Source organism: Rhinolophus sinicus, chromosome 2 (genome assembly GCF_057876585.1).
Source record: "Rhinolophus sinicus isolate RSI-liver-muscle chromosome 2, RSI-T2T, whole genome shotgun sequence".
NCBI lineage: Eukaryota > Metazoa > Chordata > Mammalia > Chiroptera > Rhinolophidae > Rhinolophus > Rhinolophus sinicus.
Genome location: NC_142502.1, coordinates 155,511,338 through 155,525,506, shown reverse-complemented (window position 1 = coordinate 155,525,506; position 14,169 = coordinate 155,511,338). Strand labels below are relative to the sequence as shown.

General features: G+C 32.7%; 1 protein-coding gene across 28 annotated transcripts in view; it reads right to left on the bottom strand.

The window, feature by feature from the left end:
* The window catches only part of NRXN1 (neurexin 1), a 1,058,790-nt gene that overhangs the window by 554,539 nt on the left and 490,082 nt on the right, over positions 1 to 14,169 (bottom strand). The window lies entirely within an intron of this gene.

Here is a 14,169-nt window from a genome sequence, read left to right as displayed (position 1 = left end):
ATGGGCTACAGTTTTCAGGCCCCTGTAAGACACACATAAATTGACAATTTAAATTTCCCTTTCTCATAAGCTTTTACACGGAGCATAAAGAAATAATGGAAAAATATTCAAGAGCTTCAAATTCAGGAGACCTGAATTTTACACTCAATGTTGCCATTACATCTAGCGTTACCTTAATTATGCTAACTGAGTCTAATTCTTTACTGCTCTTAGTCTGAGATTTCTTATCAATAAAACAACCACCACCACCACCAGAACTGAAAGCATTTTAAAAAGGGTTTAACATGGCATAAGCCGATTGCAAAGTCCCTCCACTTCTAAAATCTAGTCACCTTTCCTGGTTCTGCAAAATTAGAATCACACCTTTATTAAAATGCAAGATATTTGTGTGTGTGTAAAAATAGGTTTGTCTATATCAACTTTTCCGGGTCCTAACGAGTTTTGACAGTTGATTTTGAGGACAATAGCCCCTGGATAGGAGGCAGGATGCCATGGAAAGCTGGAAACAAACCCTGTCATTGTGACAATAATGGGAAGAGAGAAGACAGAAGAAACAGCACCAAAAGCCACCCCTGCTGGATGCCTGAGTCATGGCTCCTGGCAGCAGGACTTCCTACCTGTAAGTGCTGCTCAGGTGGTCATTATGACACCTTCAGCCTGCTGTTTGATTTTGCCACTTGTTTCTGGTTTTAAAATAATTACTTTAAAACATCATAGGACCACTACTTTTTTTAAAAAAAGGAGAATAACTCCTCCTTAAATGTTTCTATTTTATCTTTCTCAATTTCTAGATAATGGGCTGGGAGCAAAATTGTTTTGTTTTTATTTCTCACGTGAATCGACAAGAACATTTAATTACAAATTAAAATTAGACACACATAAATGGCACTTCAAGATTCTTCTTTTTCTGTTCCTAAGATTACTAGGGGAAGAACTGACTAAATAATTTGTGAGCACTGTAAGACATTAAATAAGAAATTTCAGGAAAGTGACAGCAGAGCTTTCATTAACCCAAGCACAGGGCCTTCTAAAGATGGGGTCCTGGGGGATGGCACAAACTGCATGCTGTTAAAGCCAGCCCTGATTAGGATTATAATTTTGTGCTTATTTATTTTTAAAGTTTCCTTTTAGTTAGCTCTGCATTCAAGAGTGTGCAGGCAAGACGGGAAGCATATAACTTCATGTATACATATAAGAGGTAGAGTTGAGTCATCTTCCTCATGCTGTGTATACTTACTGGCAAGGCCTCTGGGTATCAGAGACGTTGTCTCAGCTGTCTCTCTGAGCGGGCCTAGTGCCCGTCATAACCTGGGCTTGGTGACACACCCATCACCCTAAAAACCTTCAAGCTGAACTACCTGGTGGGCCATGTAACTCCTACCTCTCCTTCATCCTTTATCAACTCTCTTCAATTAAGCTATGGATGCATCCTTGAGAACTATTTCGAATATCTTTGTAAATAGCTCTTCACCTTTTCTGGACAAGCAAAAAAACATTAATAGAGACTGCAGGACAGACAAATCTCTTGACAGTCAAAATATTAGAAATGCTCCTCCCCAATTAAAAAGTACTTTGAGCAAACCATATAAAGTCAGACAGTAAGCTTGGAGATGTTTGATGTTCAAAAATGAAAACTTACAACATGAAAAAGGCATTTGATAAACTTTAAAAATCCATTGGAGAAATGCTAATTATATGCTAATAAATTAAACTGTATTTGTTTTGGTTAGATTGTTATTTAAGTCTTTCCTTGGTTTATTGGTTTTCTTGTTTGTTTGTTTTTTTAACTTTCTAAAATGTGTATATCTTGGTCCACTGCACGTATTCTGGACTCACAGGCTGTTTGGGTTTTTATCCTAGTTTCACGAGTTACTAGCTATGTGACCTTGGGTAAACAAAGTTCTTGGTGTCTTAGTATTCTTATCTAATAATAAAATAAGCTAATAATAGAAACATTTTACAATATAAATGTGATGCTATTCATTTTAATCACTTAAAACAATGCCTGGTATATGGTAAGCCCTCATTGATAATACGATAATAACCATTATTGGCAGTATTATATGATCATCATCTTTCCATCAATGAGTTTAAAACCTCAGAGAAAATAGCCTATGTCCTATAGTTCAGTGCCTATTTATTGAATGAATATATTTGTCTATTTTGTTGGATATTTTTTAACGGAAGATGAAATATCTCTTGATAGCCAGTTAATCCAAATAGTTAATGAAAAGTAATTCCATTAACTTTTAATTTGTAATGCCTACATTCACTAAGAAGTGTCAATAAATAGAAAGCTTCATCCCTTTGTTTTTATATTTGGCAGCACAGACTCTGGTAAGTCATACAGTTGGAGAACTTGGGTAACTCACTCAGTTATCTGGATAATTATTTGGACAGCTTCTTTTTGCTCTGCTCCCTTGAAAATAATTTTAATGATGTGTCTAGTTTAGGAGAACAAAATGAACTAAGGTCAACAGTCAGTTACTTCCAAATGCAAAGTAAATAGTTGGCTTAGGAATTGGGAGATTCAAGACTTAATGAGTATTTAATTATATGAAAACATGGATCTTGCCTCCAAAAGGGTTTGACCTTAGAGAGCTGCTGGGAACACCTCACAGAAACTACTCTGCCATTTTCCTAACTCACACCCACCCTATTCTATAATATTATCTACAAAACAAACTTCAGTATATGTAGCTGCCTCACCTCTTGCTCCATAACTGGCTAAATATCATAGCTGTAGGCAAATGAATAAACAGCGTTTTAAATCTTTTACTAAGAAACATTTAGCCTCTATAGCTTTGACATTGATTGTACCCATTTATGACAGACCAGGATAAATAACTCTGATGTAAATAATTTTCAAAGTGAAAAACATACATTTTAAGAAATGCAATCTACCTTTTAAGAATATAATTATATTTACAACACAGTAAAAAATAAACACAAATTACATAAATATATTGCTACAAGAATGTTTTAAAATAGCTCTCTCTAAATCTAATCTAGCTCATCTGGCAAGTTTAGGAAGAAGCGTAATAAAATAAACCTAATATAATGAAAGGAAAAAATTGGACTGTGACTTTATTTTAAGGATAAAAGGTTATTTCCAAGAAATGCTTATCACATAATAGTGGCTTGCAGATATAAAACGCAGTCCTAAATAGTCAATGTGCTTTTAAGTAAGCATTTATAATGCTTTATAACCAAAGATGTATTCAGCATTAGTGTAACACAAAAAACAATAATATTCATTTATATTGATACTTATTTCAATATGTCTTATGCAATACCTACACAGTGCCAAGTTATCTGAATGGAAAAGAAGGAAGGAAAGAGAGAGAGAGAGAGAGAGAGAGAGAGAGAGAGAGAGAGAGAGAGAGAGAGAGAGAGAGAAAGAGTATATAGGTACTGAGTATTTGGAAATTTACAAATATTCTATCTGACATTCCATAAACAAAGCCATGGATTATAGTCACAAATGCAGATTATTTAATTAAATACCTGTATATCATTTTCCATCTGAATATATTATTGTAATTGTTATATAATTTTTTTATGTAAAGGCCAAGCAGAATGTATATTTTTACATAATTAAAGAAATTACTATAATGCTTGAAAATCTATTTCTAAGTTTTTGTTGTAATCATTATGAAATCATTTTTGTTTTTGTTTTTTGTAAAGAAAACATTCTAATGGCTATGATAAGGAATATTTTGTATTTAGAATTATTGAACTGCAGAATCTCATTTGTTCTGATATTTTTTCTTTCCTTCTTCAGTGATTGCCCAGAGAAGGCTAGGGACTAATAATACATGATAATTTATTCATCTGTCATATAAAAATTAGAATAAAATTTTTTTCCAAGTAATGAAATCCTTCTTTATTTTGAACTTTAATATTGTAATAACAAATAGTGCTAACTGATTTGTTTTCTTTTATCATCTTTAGTTTATTTACCAGGCTAACTGTTTGTCACTAACTTAAGTACTATGATTCTTTTTGATGATTTATTTTAATAATTGGAAAAATGCTGGGATTGATTCTTTGTTTGAAGTTGTCTCTGGATCAAAGTCTTCTGAAATTAATGGCTTGCCTTACTATGCAGGAAGTATTCTAAAAAGGTGCTTGCCCAGCCATAGCAATGGCTGTTATCAATTAAACCTTATGCCAAATAAACTTGGTTAATTTGAGGAGATAATGTTTGGAGCTTCACTGGAGCTAGTTAACCGACTTGGAGAAGTAGTAAGTTATGTCTGGGTGCTTGTTCCTGGTGGATGTTCCTATGGTAAGATTACATTACTTAGACTTCCAGTTAGTGGCTTACAGTCAATGATAATAAGTTACACCAACACATCTAGAAGTATCTTCTTATTTATGGTTATTCCAATCTGTTTTATTTCTCAAGATCTTGCTTATAGATGCTTCCAATTAGTTCTCATTTGACTGCTCTGAGATCACTGATGAATCATGATAGAACTTACTTTTGTACATATATGATGCTTCCTCTCTATTTTATCTTTATTCACCTGGCTCACTGACCTGGACCAACTTTATATTATTTGGGCATAAAGTCTCAGGTAAATAATAGATCGGATATTAAAATACGACAGGTTATACAGTCACATGCTAGAGATACGCTTACAATATGTTGCTAAAAGAGTAGCACACGTTGCAAAACATTTGCACACCAAGACCCTACATTTTTAAAGAAACACATATTGTGCAATGTGTTATATATTTAGTATATAATATGCAAAGTATTACGCTACAAGAACATTTAAGATATTAATAATTTTTTTTCTCTTAGAACTGAAATGGTAGCTGTTTTTGTATATTTTCTGTTTCCTCCAGCTTCCAAATAATTATTATTCTAATTAGGAACCAAATGTTGCTTTAAAACAGACTCATTCTGTAAATTTTTTAGGTAAAAATTAGTGTGAAATTTAGTCTCCAATTTAAAAGTATATTTAAAATGTGCATACCATAATATAAATAAATGATGCAGTGTAGGTCTAGATTGTCCTAAATAATGGTGGGATTGATTTCAACTACATTTTAACAGAGCATTTACTTTTATTCACTTTTGACTGCTTATTTTAAATTGTTGAGTACAGAAAAAAGTCGTGGAAAATTTTAAATGTATAGATGATGAACAAAAAGAAATTAAATTTTACCCACAAACTCATCAGCAGGAGCTATAAACATTTTAAAGAAACACTATAGAAAAGCAAGTTTGCTACTATGGGCCCTTGTCAATTTCATAATTGATACCTCAAAACATAGGAAATACTCTACCTCTTCACTGCTTATTGGCTGAATTAATTTTACATAATTAAGGAGATTATATAATTAATCAGTTACCAAAATATTATTTTTGACAGTGTAAAGCTTCTCAGCTGATTTATAGAACTAAATCTTCAGATAAAATAATTTAATTTATAAATGCAGGATCTATTAAAACACTTCAGGAATGTCATCAATTACAATATCACTTTCACAATTCTTATATGTGGTTATGATTATTGCTATTTTTATTAATTTTCAGGTTATCGGATCATTATAATGTTCTACCTCCAGTTTTTGTCTGCCCATTTCAGTACTAAGTGAATTTTTTATGTATTTTAAGGGAATAGTGTACAACTTATTAAATGATTTATTTTTTAATTTTAATTTGCTGGACATTTTCATAATGCATGAAAAATCTGTAAAAATGATTTTCTCAAGCTATTATATGTTAGTTATAATGTTTGGGTTTTAAGTTTCACATGTATAAACTATCTCTTTTGCACCTACTAAAACATAAGCATTTCAGAATTCTTCATATTTTTCTAGTATCACACATTTATTTATGTTGAAATTTCCTGAATTCCTAATCCTAAATTGGCTGTTTTTCCATGTATCTGACAAAGTAATGAGTAAATTTCACAGGATACCTACATTCTTAATATGCAAATTTTAAAAGAGAATTAATAATCCTTACTTTAAATCCTACATTTCCAAAGCTATTTTAACTATAAAAATCATCTATAGAAAAAGTTAACTGATGTTGAAATTTATTTCAATAGTACTGTGAATAAAACACTTCAAGTCTATAGGTAGACGATCACCTGGGAAGGGTGATAGGAGGGTGAAGAATTCTCACAATTATTCGAATGATGCATTCAAAGAGCAGATAACAACAAATACTCCAAGTACAATAAAAATAATAGTAATTTAAATACTCTTAGAAATTTTTGCTTTACCTTTGGGGAAACTGTTTTCATAATGCTCTTCTTATCCATCTTGCCCTTTGCTCTCATTGGTTACAAGTGAAAAAAATGGATAAGAGCTCTGAGCACACTGAACCTTTCAATCTCCAAATTCTTTGACAAGACCGTGCATTCCCACCCTGATTTAAAGAGCCTTGCCCACTTGACTACGCACAGTGTGTTAGCCAGTAATATGTTGAAGAAATTGTAATCTTCATGGGTATTTTATGGCTAAAATAACAAATTTTAAATTAGATAGCATAGAAAAAAGACACTTATGTGGAAAGCCTGTTGCTTCTACATCCTCTTGAGGGTGGTATATTGTGTGCCCTCTGCTCTGATGACAGCTCATTGGATCACTAGTGGCATCTGCCCACAAAACTAAAATCTGGTCCATGGCTTATGAGGCAAAATGATTTGAAATCTCTGCTCAACAGGACAAGGGTAAGTAATGAATCTACTAGATTTTTGTCTAGGGGAGTTTGACTACATATAGAAAGTCAACAGTTAGTGAAGGGGAAGCAAAAGCCAAAGGACATGCGCAGGAAAAGGCAATGAACAGAAACCATGAGGTAAGAGACATCATGAGTAGGCAGAAGGCATGACAATGTAAAAGCAGAAGCAAGTCAGTAGTGAGGAGAGGAGTAGCAGGAGCACCAAAAGAAAAGGCAGAGGATAATGAGTCACCATAATGACAGAACACTGAGAAAGGAGACTTAAGTGACAGCAGAAGAAGAGACAGCAAGATATAGTGGACATTGGAGCTACATTATGTGTTGAACAACCTTCCAGTTCTTGAATCTCATTTGAATCTTCACAAGACCTGTCTGTGCTGTGACTGACATTATTTCCTGTTTATATCTATCTACTTAGAGGACAGAAGAAACCTTCGTTAACTAAGACAACATGAATATGTGTCTATTCCTTAGATCCTAAAAGAATTTAACCCAGAAGAACAATATGAATTACTATAAAATATTACAGAAACAATATTATTGCTCTAAAGTATTGACCAGTAATGGTCTTCAGAGATTATCTTTAATGATTAGGTAAGAATGATTAACAATGCTAAATAAAGTCTTATCAAGCATTCAAAAGTGTATTTTCTTAAGTGGATTAGAAATACCCTTTATTATCTAGTAAGTTACCAATTGGCTTAACAAATCCTTCCTTTGTATATAGTGGTGTAACTCAGTCTAAAAGATGTTGAACTACATATGACTTCCAAGTTACTGGGTCTGAATTAATGAATTTTTGTTGTAATAAAAGAGATTCTAAATTCCAGTTCAAAAGCAAATTATTAAGTGTATAGTAGACATCAATGTAAAGTAATATATTTTATATTTTGATGGGTCTTTATCTAGTATACTACTAATTTTTAGGAAAACCTAACTTATAAAATGTGAACCCTAATATTTCTCTGAAACTTATGTTATTATTTTTTATAATTTTTCATGATTTGTCTAAATTTTTAGAAAACAATCCACACTTTCAAATTATGCAAACATTTTCAAGTAACCAAGATATTTTCTCAGAAAACATTGCCAATTCCACAAGATAGTAAAATATAGATAATCAAATAATCAAAATAATCAAATAACAAAATACATTTTTCTAAGATTAAAACTTTTAAAGACCATCAATTAATGTTCTTCAAGATCTTCAATTTTTTTTCATATTTTGCATCTCAAACCATTTTGTCTTAATGAAGAATATGTATGCTTCCATAAATGGAAGATAAGCTGGAATGCTTGTATTTATTATGTCTGACCTATAATCGAGTGGTCAAAGCCATCACCTTTTAAATTATGCATCTACTTCAGCAGGTAACAGCTGCATAATTCCTGTCTAGTGACCACATGAGAAACTGAAATCCATGATTACAATATTTGTTTTCATTTCCCCTGATAGATAAGTGGTTGATAATGAGTAAAGTGTCAGTGGCTTTCTTTTGAGTAAAATTAGAAATTAAAAAATTGTAGAAAAAATGTTGAATTTATATTTGCCTATATAGTAAAATGGGGGTTTTGGCATTGCACTTTGGATCATCATTGAATATTTAGGCTGTCCTAAAGATTAGAGGTGATTTTAAAGAGAAGTTCTTGAGTACTTTTTAGTTTTTTCAACTCTCTGGGGGTTAATTTTCTGTGAACCTGAATCAATATGGGCACATAAATAAAAAAGACCAAATGATCCAAATACAAAAAAATTATTAGTGTTTTCTTTAAAATGAATGAAATTCTAATTATAAAGCTCACACAATAAGGTAGGCTAAATGCGAAAAATAAAATCTTAATAGCAAGGAGTATCTGATTCAAATTTTTATCCTTGATTTTCAGGATCAGTGATAATGTGTTGAAATGCTACCTTCCTACAAATGAATGAATGAATGAATGAATGAATGAATGAATGAGAAACTCAGAAGCATGAAGGAAGTGGTAGATGTTTAGAAACCAGTTTTTTGTTTTTTTGTTTTTTCCCCAATAAAATAACAAACAAAAAAACATTTGACCAACAGGCTGTGGTCTTTTACATTTGGTGGCATTAGGCTACATGAAAGAAACATTCCTTTTCACAGAAAACAAGGTACTATGAAGTTTAGAATTTTTCTTCTGAAATTTTCTAGATTTTTCTGACAATATTTACCTCAGCCATTTTTATAATGCCAAGTTTCAACAATAAGTAGAATTTGATGAATTTGGTCAACACTAATCTGGAATGTTGCATTACTGTGAGCACAGTCTTTTGCGATAGCAGTAAGGAAATATTTTAGTGAAAAATTAATAATTGAGATTGATTTCAAGATATATTCTTAACTTGCACCAAAAAAATGATATTCAAAAACACTGCAACACTGTATATTTGCATATAAGCAATGGACAGATTAATTATTCACTAAAATAGATCCAAGTCTAATAGATCCAAATAGATATCAAGCCCTCACACTACCATTTGATCAATCTATGTAGTCATTTGAATGTGCAACAAAAACATGAACTTCTCTTTATAATTCTCATAAATTTAAAATGCGAATGATCCAAAAGGGCTTCCCTTAAATTTTATTCCAATTTTCATATTTTTCTAGACTCATTGTCAAGTGTCACCTCTGTTTGCCTGTTGTATTTGTTTTTCACCAGAAATCTACGGTGTCTGAATTTTATATGCAATTTCTCTTAGAGCTTTTCTAGAAATGATCACTTATCAACTGTCTTTTCTCCTTTTCCTCATTAAAAAAAAAAAAAAAAAAAAAATGACAACAACAAAACGAACACAGCAGCTCCTATCCTTGGCAAATAAACTGCACCAGTCACTAAGAGGCAATGACTGATAGAACTCTACACATCAAGTGATAGTTGTGTGAGGGCAGAGGCATAAGACTCCCTTGTGCAATTCTCTGTTCTTCAGGCACCAGGCAGCTACTGTGAACTGAACATTTGCCTCATGTAAACAAGAGCCAGTCCCCAGAAATGTCCTCATATCTTTTTCAAGTAGCCTGCCAAGTGGCAGCCTGATCAAAGCAATCTAATCTGGCTTAAGTGCCACGGGTTGACATTTTGCATTCTTTCATTGCTTTCCATTTTTATCTACGTTTTAAAAAAAAAGGTGATAACTAATATCCAGTTGATCTTTTCATTCTGGTAATAATACAAGAATGATAATACAAACATCTTATCCACTCCAGACATCTGTCATAGCACATTTTACAATAACATGCTACTCACAGCATTTCTTCACTATATCCAAGTCAAAAGTGAGATGAAGTACTCAGTTTTAGATTCCTTTTCCTTCCAATACTTAGACACTGACCTGCAAATAAAAGTAGCTAAACTTCAACCCTTGACACTTTGTCCACATTAATGCCATCTGCAATTTTGTTGTATCTGTATCTACATTTTGTGCCAGAAGACAAAAATAATTGGAAAGTCTGCCAACTAAAATATACTTTCAACTCCAGAGATTTTTTTATTCTTATAAGAAAACAAGAGGAAAGAGAACAGGAGAAAACAACATTGGACATGGAGATAAGTAAGAGAGCAAATCTTAGCAGAAAGAGAGGGAAAACAGAAAAAGAGATACACGTACAAGGCATAAAGAAATCAAAACGATGCAAACAAGCATCAGAAATCATGCATTTACTAAACTTCATTTTTTATATGAAGGCAGAGATGGCCCCAAGCCTTCCTATGGGCAATAAAGCCATACTGTAAATTATGCCATTGATTTGAAAAGAATGAAAAGAAAAAGAAAAAAAAAAAGAAAAGAAAAAAGAGAAAGAAAACACTGACAGAAACGAAAGCCTCCCTTGCATCCACTCCACATTTACAGTAGTTATTTATGTGACGATTAGAACTCACCAATAGTTGATAGGAGCACCTTCAATTTTCAAATTTTCAATGTGTTTAAACATTGAAAGATTATAGCACTAAGACATTTTAAAGTTACTAGAAGAAGAGAGAAAGAAAAAATAATGGGACTGCTCAAGAATACAATACACTACTACAAAGGCCAAAATTTCAAAAAAAGAAAAAAAAAAGAGAGAGAGAGAGAGAGAGAGAAATATAGCCTAATGAATTTGGATATATTGTTGGGAGTTACTGGGCAACCAAGTTTTATATTTAGATGGTCTTAGTCCCTCTATATCAGAGGGACCAAGACATCTGGCTATGTGCTTTGGCAGATTGAAAGAAGGCAGAATATGGCCAATGGTCTATAAGGCCCTAATAATAATTCATTTGAGAAAATTTCACAAGGAGTAGAAAATTTCTTTTGCATTCTTTATAGTTTGTAAGAGACTTATCAAGGTAATTAATATTATGGAGTAGGCAAGAGACTGTCAAACACTCACCTGATTGCATGCAAATAATTCATGTGTTAGACACAAAAGTACGATTCACTTTGACTTACATTCTCTTGGCAATAATAAGTTAATTAATAGTTTGTATTAATAAATACATGTATTTTTACAATATTTTATGCAAAATACTCTACAATTTGTCTGTTTTTCATTAATTCAAATAATTATTCCTCTTTATGTTAAAAGAATGTGACTTTACAGTCCTTTCTCATCTACATTTATTGAAGTACTCCTCACTGCCCAGGGAAGAAATCATCTGCATTAAAAGATGGTGGTTCTTTTAGCAACTTCCATATAAAATTACTTTATGATGGTAGACTGTTGTTCTCATTATTGGAGTTGATTAAACACGTTTTAACCAAAATTTAATCTGACTGTCCCTTTATTCCTACCCTGGACAGAGAATGAAGAACAGTAGACAATACACCTCTCTGCTCACCTTCCAGTCCACAAATCTGTAAACACTGAGCTTAATCTAATTCCAAGTTGCAGATAACAAATATATTTTAGCAATGATATAAGCTAATGGACATGAAAGAACTGAGATCGGTCTGAGACGGTGTGCAGAAATATTCCGTTTATAATCTGAAAGATCAAAGCGTACATTTGATATGCTTTGGTTCATAGCAATGGTTCTTTTTTTTTTTTAAGTACCCTCTCCACACATGAAAAGAAGCTTTTAATTTTTAAATTACAACAGGCTCTCTCCCTCCATTTAAAAATTCTTGACAGGTGTTTCTGCTGGGGGGGGAATCATGGGAACAAAGAATCTGACAGAAATGGCCCTTGGAATTCAAATCTGCCCTTTCTAAAAAGACAGCTTAACAGAAGGCTATGGCCTGGCCTGTCCATGGGAAGATTTAACCACCGAATTAAACTACTGACACAAGAATGGCTGAAACAGAAATGTATCTGCCATTTCTTATTCTCTCAAGGGTCTGAATACATGCAAAAAGACCTTCCTCACCTACTCCCTACTCAATAGCAAAGATTGGATAGTCTGTATATATAGTTTCTTTTCCATACCGAGTAACATTTGCTGTAAACGGGAGGTGGCGGGGAGGCTGAGGGTAACGGGGAGATGAGGAAGGATAGAGTGGTTATAGAAAATAGCAGAGCAATTCTAAGTGTAGAGAAATTTGGGAAGGTTTCCATTCAAACTTAATCATTTAACATTTAATATTAATCTCAATGTAAGATAATCATTTATGTTATAGTTTGTATATTTCCAGTGGAAATTTTAAAAAAATACATCAACTGAGTTATTTCATATTAGTCTCAGAATAGTTGATATCTTAGTTTTGGTATAATTTTTAGACACAGTGGTGGTATACAGCTGTGATTTCATAAACATATGTTCATCTCGGTTTCATACAAACTTACGACTCACTGGGGATAAATATGATAAATCAGTCTTTCATCAAATTACAAGTTACACTGAGATACAGATATTTTTATTTCTTTATTGGGTAGGCAATGCACTCCAGGTGGAAATCTCTGCTTATTTAATCACTGAGTTAGATTTGTATTATTGGATATGTAAATTCATCCCACTCAAAATTGAGTAGTAATATGAATTCTTGATGGAACTTGGGGTTCTTGCAACATCTGCCCACTGTTCCCCGAATAAAACTAGACAAAGGAAATGAAAACGTTACCTGATCACTGAATGCTCTTTCCAGTGACTGCTGGCAAGTTAAGGCATTTGCAGTCCTGTCGGAGGAGTGCACTGAAAGCTTATAATCATTCATTTAATTCAAGTAATTGAAAATAGTCGGTAACCACATGATGACCATGGGGTTTTGAAAATTAATTTGGGGAACGTACAGAGGGATAGTGGATGGGGGGAGGGGGGTTCACACAGTGTGAGGGATATAAATGAGAAACGTCTAAGTTTTACTTTGTCTTGTGCACCTGAAACTAATAAAAATAAAAAAAATAAAATAGAAAATAATAAAAATTAAAAAAAAAATAAATGTAACACATACTCCTTAAAAGGGGGAAAACTCCACTAACTAGCAAAAATTTTTGTCCTCAATGATACTGTTCTGTGGAATATCCAGAGAAAAAAAGACTATGCTTAATATCAGACTCTTATAAGCCAAAGGAAGAAAAATTTTTAACAAGTGTAATTAGATTGCAAACATATATTTCAAAAATTAATTAATATAGCTAGAGAACACAGAAGCATACTTGATTCGGTTCATTTCCATCAAATACTAGAGTTTATGTAGTTATACTTTGCAAATTTAAAAATCAATGCGTTGTTATATGTTTAATACAAATACAATAAAAAGAGTACAGAAAGTAGAAATCTAGAAAGAATTATTTTCCTCACATGAATTTTCTAAGATTCAGAAAGAATCAAGAACATCTATAGACACATTAAAGCACAGATCTGGCTTTGGGAAGCTATTCTGAGTTGCTATTTTGCCTACATCTGCGCCTCAGAGCTGAAAGGAAACTGGACCATAGTATCGGACCTGCAAGGTCTGTGCTTCTTTTCAGAAAGTGTGGAAGGGAAGAGATGGGGTTGGAGAGGAGATGATAAATACTTGAAAAGTTCCACTTCTGTGAGAGCTTTGAGAGATTACTTCAGGAGCTATTGTGTTTGAAAGGTCCTGTATGATTGTTTCTCAATTTAATTTTTCTTAAGTCATGATTCAGTTACCTTTTTATTTCTCTGATTGGAAAGACCCACCTTTTTGCTACTTTTAAATGAATATTGACATAGTTGAAGACAAATCTGAGTTATAAGAAGCTCAGTATTTGAAAGTGTGTATTTCACCATATAAAGCTTCTTGTTTTGTATTTTTGAGACCACCATTTTGTCCCTCAGAGGATGACATTTTGCCACTTGAAAAACACAACCAGTTTTTGGGGAATAGACTCCATCAATTCACATTTGGCATTTTCCAAGGACAAAGAAATTATTTATTTATTTATTTATTTATTTTTTACTAACTATGACAATGAGAGATTAGAAGCTTGTTAGAACCATTTCATTTAAATAGCTAATGACTTTGTTATCATTGGAGGAAATTCTTTAATGTGGTCAGC